This window comes from Mustela nigripes, chromosome 4 (genome assembly GCF_022355385.1).
Source record: "Mustela nigripes isolate SB6536 chromosome 4, MUSNIG.SB6536, whole genome shotgun sequence".
Lineage (NCBI taxonomy): Eukaryota > Metazoa > Chordata > Mammalia > Carnivora > Mustelidae > Mustela > Mustela nigripes.
This window is the reverse complement of record NC_081560.1, coordinates 39,530,011-39,538,307: the sequence shown is the minus strand read 5'-3', so window position 1 is coordinate 39,538,307 and position 8,297 is coordinate 39,530,011.

The following is an 8,297-nucleotide window of genomic DNA, read 5'->3' as shown; positions in this document are numbered from 1 at the left end:
AAAGAGAGAGAGAGAGAGGGACAGATAGAAGTGGTGGGGGTAGACAGTGAGAAAAGTGGGGGAGGGAGGAAGTAGGGAGATAGAGCAATAGAAAGACAAAGGGTTGGAGGAGGGGAAAAGAGTGAGTAGGGAGAGAGATGGGGGAGAGAATGAGAATTGATAGTTAATAGCAAGCACAGGAAAGAGAACAACAAATCGACAAATATCCCCTATTTAACTAACTGTCTAGGCAAATTTATATTGTGAATGTGCTAAGAAAATGATGTTTTCACTTGTAATTCATTTTTCTCCCTGGTGCTGTTGATCTGATCTGAGAAGTTACCATGCCGGTAAATTTGACTGTGAAATTACATTTCAGGTACCTAAAATTCAAAACCATGGCTTAAAATGTTAGCTCTTCTTGCAGTGGATGAGCAGATATTCCTATTACAATCCAAATTGCATTTTGCTACTCATTTCCACATACCCTGTGATAGAGTCAACCCTTAACAATAATTGCAGCTTCAGTCCACAAATCATGTGACTATGTTGATTGAATTGTGTTGTGAAAGCATCCAGTAAGGCATAATGAAGGGAAAGAAAAAAATTAATATTATATACAGTTTTATTAAATAAGCCATCAAAATATATGATCGATTTACTGAATCTTTGAGAATGTCTCATGATGGAAGTTTTGACTAATATTATCCTACCATAAATATGATTTCATCATTAAGAAAATAAGGTACATCACAATTAACAGTTTCATTCAGTTTGCCATATAAATTTCTAACTGAAAAACATTAAAAAAAATTTCAAAGCAGAGTTCCTGATGAGATTTTGGCTATAAAGAAACTAATGACAGGTAAAAAGTTATCAGTGTCCTTATTGGAAGCCTTGGCATATTTAAAATCTAAATTAATTGGTTATGAATGTCAGTGATACACTAACAAAGATTAACAAAGAGCTCTGAAGATATTAAATAACTGAAGTGGAAAGATAGAATGATTGATGTGGTAAAGGTATTAAAAGACCAGCTGACAAAAGGCATGTTTCAGTGTTACTGGACTGGGTGTGGAATCCTCGAAACAAATGTAGAACATCAGAGCTTCTGCTTTGCTTGAAACACTGGATTTGCAGAGCTATTTAGAGGAGATAGAAAATGTATATCCTAGGACACGATAGTATTATTAACATTATTAATAGTTATGAATGTTACTGCTTGCATTTTAAGTTTAAAGCTTTATGAGAAGTGTTTACTTTTTATCTAAAATTACCATGATATGCTGGAAGATAGTTATTAGTATCTGTGTTTTATCAAATAGAAACCAAGACAAAGAGCCTCAAGGTAAGGTTGAACTAGTAAATGGTGTGGCGGCAGGGATTCAAAGCAAATTCTGAGGCTCTTTCCACTAGAATAAAAGAAATATTCGTAGCCTTCGAATCAACTCCTTTCAGTGAAACAAAGGAAGGTTTCTTTGCATTTGTTTTCTCTTGCTGCCTTAACAAACTTACCACACTTAGCTAACTTTTATTTTTTAATTTTTTTCCTAAAGATTTTATTATTTATTTATTTATTTGACAGAGAGAAAGAGAGAGATCACAAGTAGGCAGAGCAGCAGGCAGAGAGGGAGAGGGGGAAGGAGGCTCCCTGCTGAGCAGAGAGCTTGATGCAGGGCTTGATCCCAAGACCTGAGATCATGACCTGAGAGGAAGGCAGAGGCTTAACCCACTGAGCCACCCAGGTGCCCCCTTTTAAATTTAGTCACTAAACTTTAGTAGCTTATTTAAAATATAATTTTTTTTTTAAACTTTAGTGGTTTAAACCGTACCTGCTTTCCTGTGGCTTTAGATCGGAAGTCCCCATTTCTGGATCTGCTGTTAGCTGGGGACTGCCTTTGCTCCTAGGAGTCACCATCATGCCATCTTCTGTGGTTCCTCTATCTTCAAACCAGCAATGACAACTGAGTCCTTCTCACGTTTTAGATCTCTCTTCTCTTACTCTTTCTTTGGCCACCAGCTAGAGAACACACTCCGCTTTTACAGGGCTAACATGAACGTCGGGTAATTTGGGACTTGTTACATTTGCAAACTTCTTTCACAGCACTACATAATATTAGTGATTGAATAGCCAGTGGAAGGGAATCTTGAAGGGAGGGAATCTTTAGAAGTTTCTCCACTACAATCTCTTGCAAATAACTGAATATTTGAAGTGTGGGGTCCAATTTTTTTTTTTTTTTAAGTAACTAGGATTTACAGTTTTATCCAGCATCCCTTATGATCTTCTCTGGGGGCATCCCAAAGATTTGCCAAGGTCTATTTGTCATTCTAAAAACTTCCATCGAATAATTACAGTCCAATGTAATAGGATAATTCCTAACTTATCTCAAAATTATACTTACTCTTTTCTCACTATCTAAGGCCTATTTCAGTTTGAAAGCCTGAAGTCATGGGTGGTAGCAGGGGAAATACAGTTTCCTTTGCAGGCCATAATCATCTCCTCCTAAGTTGACTGTTGTTTCTGACCCCTCCAGGGTCAGGCTAAGAGAGAAAGAATTAGGAAGAATGGGCGTGGCCTTGCATCATACAGTCATAGTATTTCGAGGCTTAAGAGATACTTAAAACTGCCATTTCCTTTTGTAGAAATTTTTTGAGATTACTTAGAGATTCCTCTGGTTAATTCTACTTTCTGTTCAGTTTTCTGTACCCATGGAGAAAATGTTTTTAAAAATATTGAGTAAGCTTCCTTTGAATTCCTGACCATTGTTCTCACATGGACCATCAGTGCTGCCCAATCATCATCCAGTGTATGCTGAGCCTTTTGCCTTCCCAGATGGTGTTTTCATGCTTTAGCTTCACTCTCGAATTTTTAACACATTTTCCTCCATTCTTGTTCAGGGGTAATGATCGTTGATTTTTATTTGCCAAAAGAGAGTGAGAGAAAAAAAAAAGTCTTCAAAACAGAACATCTCCAGTTCCACATTGGCCTCCTTCTGTGCCTATATGTGCTAACCCCCTCTTGTTACTATGAAGGAATTTTCCATGCTTCTCTGAGGACACTTGCTCTGTGTGTGTTCTATATCCCAGTGCTCTCAGCTCCTCAAAGAATTCCAAGCCCCTCTGTCTCTTTCCTGCATTATCAGTATTTCATTCTTTACTACATACTGGTTGTTCCGCATTATCATACAAAAGTTTATTTCCCTCCACAAATGATTCTAGTTCCTATCATGTCTTTTCAGCTAAAAGCCTCCAGTGGTTCTGCCTTTTATTTGGTATTAAAACTTAAGTGTGGCCCACAGACCCTGCAAGTTCTAGGCTTCTTGATCCCCTTGACTGCACTTTTGCTTATTTCCCTCTTATTTTACCTGCCCTGACAACTGTCCCTTTTCTGGTCTTGAACAGCTGAAGCCATTCCTGCCTTAGGGCCTTTGCTATTTACTCTCCTGGAAAGATTTTCCCCATATTTCCACATACCCCCTTCCTCATTCCTGTAGGTTTTTTCAGTGAGACCTTTCTTTTCTTTTCTTTTTAAGATTTTATTTATTTATTTATTTGACAGAAAGTGAGATCATGAGTAGGCAGAGAGGCAGGCAGAGAGACAGAGAGGAGGAAGCAGGCTCCCTGCCAAGCAGAGAGCCCGATGAGGGACTCAATCCCAGGACCCTGAGATTATGACCTGAGCTGAGGGCAGAGGCTTTAACCCACTGAGCCACCCAGGCGCCTCAATGAGACATTTCTTGACACCTTATTAAAAGCTTAAATACAGTGGTGTTCTCCAGACCCTTATCTTTCCTTTTCTCTGTGTGTTTATTATTTGTTTTGGATTTATGATTTTTCCAGCTTTGTTGACATATAATTAATGTATAGCATTGAGTACATTTAAGGTATAATGTCAGTTTGATACATTTATGTATCACAAAGTGATGATCACTATACCCTTAGCAAACATTTCTATCTCATCACATAATTACCATTTCTTCCTTGTGGTGAGAACATTTAAGATTTAGTCTCTGAACAGCTTTCAAGTATATAAAACACATTATGAACTATAATTACCATGCTATACCTTAGATCCCCAGAACTTATAACTGGTTGTTTGTATGCTTTGACCAATATCTCCCCATTTCCCTATCTCTTAGTCCCTGATAATCTCCATTCTACTCTCTCTTTCTATGAGTTTGGCTTTTTAAAATTCCAGATATAAGTGATAATCATTGAATATTTGTCTTCTTTATCTGAGTTATTTCACTTAGCATAATGCCCTTAAAGTCCATCCATGTTGTCACAAATGGCAGGATTTCCTTCCTTCTCATGGCTGAATAATATTCCATTGTATATATGTATACCACATCTTCTTTATCCGTTTTGATTATAAAATTTATTGCTTTCTAATCATACACATTTCTAGATTTTTTTCTTTTAGTCTGTATTCTTCAACAAGATCTAGGATGGCAGGGAATTTTTTTTTTTATTATTATATTCCCAAAAAGGCATGGAAAAGCATAGGTGGTCATCTTTCTTTTTGTATGTGTATCTAGCTATCTAAATTTGCTGTGTAAGCATCTGGTGGCATAAATTTTCTTTTGAGCACCTGTGAAGCAGCATTTTCTCAATTTTGATAAGATATATTGTATTACCATTGAGTTAAAAATATTTAAAATTTTCTTTGGTAATTTTTTTCTTTGATCTATAAATTATTTAGAACTTACTATTTTTAATCCTTTGAGGTTTTCTTAGAGATCTTATTATCTTTAATTATATATTTATTATGTTTTGTTCAGAGGATGTATTATATATTATTAACCTTTTTAAGTATGTCAAGACTTACTTGTTATGGGCTAGAATATTGTTATCTTGGACAATGCTCTATGTGCAGTCAAAAAGAATGTGTATCCTATATTGGATGTAGTGTCCTATAAATGTCTTTTAAGCAATGTTGGCTGATAATATTATTTTCTTATATCATTAGCAATTTGGGGCCAGTCTAACAACTCATAAAAAAGTGTGTTATTTCTCTGACCATGACCATGGGTTTGCCCATTTCTTCCATTAATTATATCAAGTTTTGCTTCACATTCTCTAAAGTTTTGTTTTAGGTATGCACTTTTATAATTGTTAGAACTTTTTGTGGATTAGCCCTTTTGTTATTATAAAATATCAATCATTATTCTGATACTACTTCCAGAGTTGAAATTTATATCCTCTATTTTCAAATATATATACACACACACACCAGCCTTTTCATAATAAGTGTTTATTTTGCATTCATTTTTTTTCTATTCTTCTACTTTCAAACAATCTGTGTCTTTATATTAGTGTATACTCCTTCAGCTATCTGTAGTTGGATTTTGTTTTTTTTAATTCATTGTGATAATATCTGACTTTTAATTGATTTCTTAAACATTTATATTTACTGTAATTATTGGCTTTGTTGGGCTATTTTTAGGATTTATCTTGTTTGTTTCTTCTGTTGTTTTTCCCTTGGTACTCCTTACTTCTCTTATTTTGATCAAAAAATATTAATTTTTCTCTTAGCTCTGAATCTAATCATCTTAGTGAGTTTGTGTGTGTATTTGTGTGTTGTGGTGCTCAGATAAATTTTTAGAGATTGTGTATATCTTTAACTCAACATTTTATAATACATTAATTATATGATGCATTTGATGAATTATACTATAACTTACCAATGGTTTACTTTCTTTTTTTTTTTTTTTAAGGATTTTATTTATTTATTTGACAGAGAGAAATCACAAGTAGATGGAGAGGCAGGCAGAGAGAGAGAGAGAGGGAAGCGGGCTCCCCGCTGAGCAGAGAGCCGGATGCGGGACTCGATCCCAGGACCCTGGGATCATGACCTGAGCCGAAGGCAGCGGCTTAACCCACTGAGCCACCCAGGCGCCCCACCAATGGTTTAATTTCATTTGACCCCTTCCCATCCTAGATGGTATGGTTTTCATTTATTTTATAAATGCATATGCTAGATATTCCATAATACAGTGTGACTTTGCTTTAAAGTGCAAAGGTTTTTCAAGCACCCTAGTGAAAATAATGAAATTGCTTTATATTTAACAAATATTTGTCATTTTAAATGATCTCCATTCTTGTCATAAATACATGTTTACTAACTGGTTTCATTTCTCTTTACACTGAAGAACCAGTTGCCAAATTCTTTCAGCCTTTGTTTATCTTTGTTTTATGTTCATTTTTGGAGGATGTTTTTACTGGATAGATTATGTTAAATTGATAGTTCATTTCCTTTAAAAATATATTCATTGCCTTCTGGTTTGTGTTGCTACTGATGAAAAGTTAGCATTTTATTCTCATGTTTATTCTCTTGGATCTTGCTGTCCTTTTTCCTCCAGCTGCTTTTAGAATTTTCTTATGGCTTATATCTTTGGTGTTCTGTAGTTTTATCTTAATGTGCCTCATATAATTTTCTGTTGTTTTATCCTGTTTGGGATATGTTGAACTTCTTAAATTTACGCATTTATATTTTATTATCAAGCATAGAAAGTGGTTCGTGCAAAACGAGAAAAATGGTTTGTAGTTACAGACTATTTTAGAGGAAAAATCATGAGAAACTAGATTTATAATACTTACAGTGCTTTATTTGAGGTGAACCTTGAGATAAGAGAAAGGCATAAGAGCTAATTTAAGCAATGCTTAAGCATTTCAAATTTATCATGAGGAAAGATATCTTATAGATGAACATATAGAGATGATTCCTCTCAAATATTAAGCAAAAACTTGAATTATTCAGAATGCATTTATAAGAACATGCATATGAAAGATATGTAAGTACAGAATTTTGCATGCATAATCATGTCAATATAGAACCTCAAGTGAACTGAAAAAAGTTCCCCAACACTGAGCGGCTTATAGATTTTAAAATATATGATATTATCAAATTTATTTAATTAACAGATGACATAAATGACCCAGAGAGACTGTGGTGATCTACCAAGGCATATTAGGAAAGCATAAATAGAAGACAGACTGGATTTGTAGTCTTGGATGTTCTAACTATATCACTGTATGTTACTATATATCGCTATATTACTGCTATTTTCCAAGGAACACAGTTTAGGCCTTGAGTAGTATTTTATAAAGAAGACAGTAGAATGAAATAGGAATTAGATTATGAGTCTATATTAATATTTTGCTATAGTTAGAATGACAGATATACTCTAATTTAGAATCAAGATGAAAATAGGAATAACAGCTGTATTTAAACCTTTAAGTTTTAGCTTTTTAAAGCAAAGTCCTTATTGAAATAAATCTTTCAGAAAGACATGATAGGCAGGTTTAAAAATTCTTCATTTGGATAGTGACTTAAAATTAGTTTGAGCTTATTATATGAAGAAAGTGTCTTGCTCCTTCGTGAGGTGTTTAATGAAAGAAGAAAAATTAAAGCACTAGATTATCCTAAAGTGGAATGCTGTTACTACTGGTATTTTAAAACATATCATATGCTTCAGGCAAATAAATTTAATTAAAGGATCCAAGTGTCTTCATAGATGAAGTTGCATTATTCATGCTTTTACAATGATCCTTTGAATCTAGAGGAAGTAAATGAATACTGACAGCATAACAACCAAGGGATAAAAGAACACAGATTTAGTTTTGTGATGCCAAACTAATTTCTTTAAACAAATGGACAGTTCAGTGCAATTGCCAGTAAATTCAGTAAATAAAAGCAGTTGTTTCCCTCAACTGGTATTTTTAATTTTTTAAAACTGTGTGAGTCTGATTGTTTCAGGTAGGGGGAGAAGTATCTCACTGCCATTTGAAAGAAAAAAAGAAGTTACAGCAGACTTAATGCAGTAGCATAGTTAAAGATTCTTCTAATCCTTTATACGAAAGTCTCCAAAAGTCTCTTTGGTCCTTTACTGAAGAATTCTTTTCTAAATATCAGTTTCTTCCTATGAGATAAAAGAAAAAAAAAGGGTCTAAAATCTTTCTCAATTTTAGTCTAGCATTTTCTCTTTTATTTTTGGAATTCTACTGCATGCGGAGTGCAACTGTTAATTTTGCCCTCGATAAAATACAAATTCAGTATTCAAGTGGTTATAATACATGCATAGAAGCTTTAGCCAGGGTCGGTCTGAAATGAACATAAATATAACGTTTTAGAGCTAGCTAAAAATTCAGATTCTGTAAGCCAAAAGCCAAATTTACGTGATGAAAACAAGGAGGTGAGTTTCCCAACTTCTGACCAGGGGCTTGTCCTACCATATTAGAATGCATTAATAATTGGATGTGTTTTATGGAACATACAAAATTTCTGATGAAACCATAATATTCTCTATTAATTACCC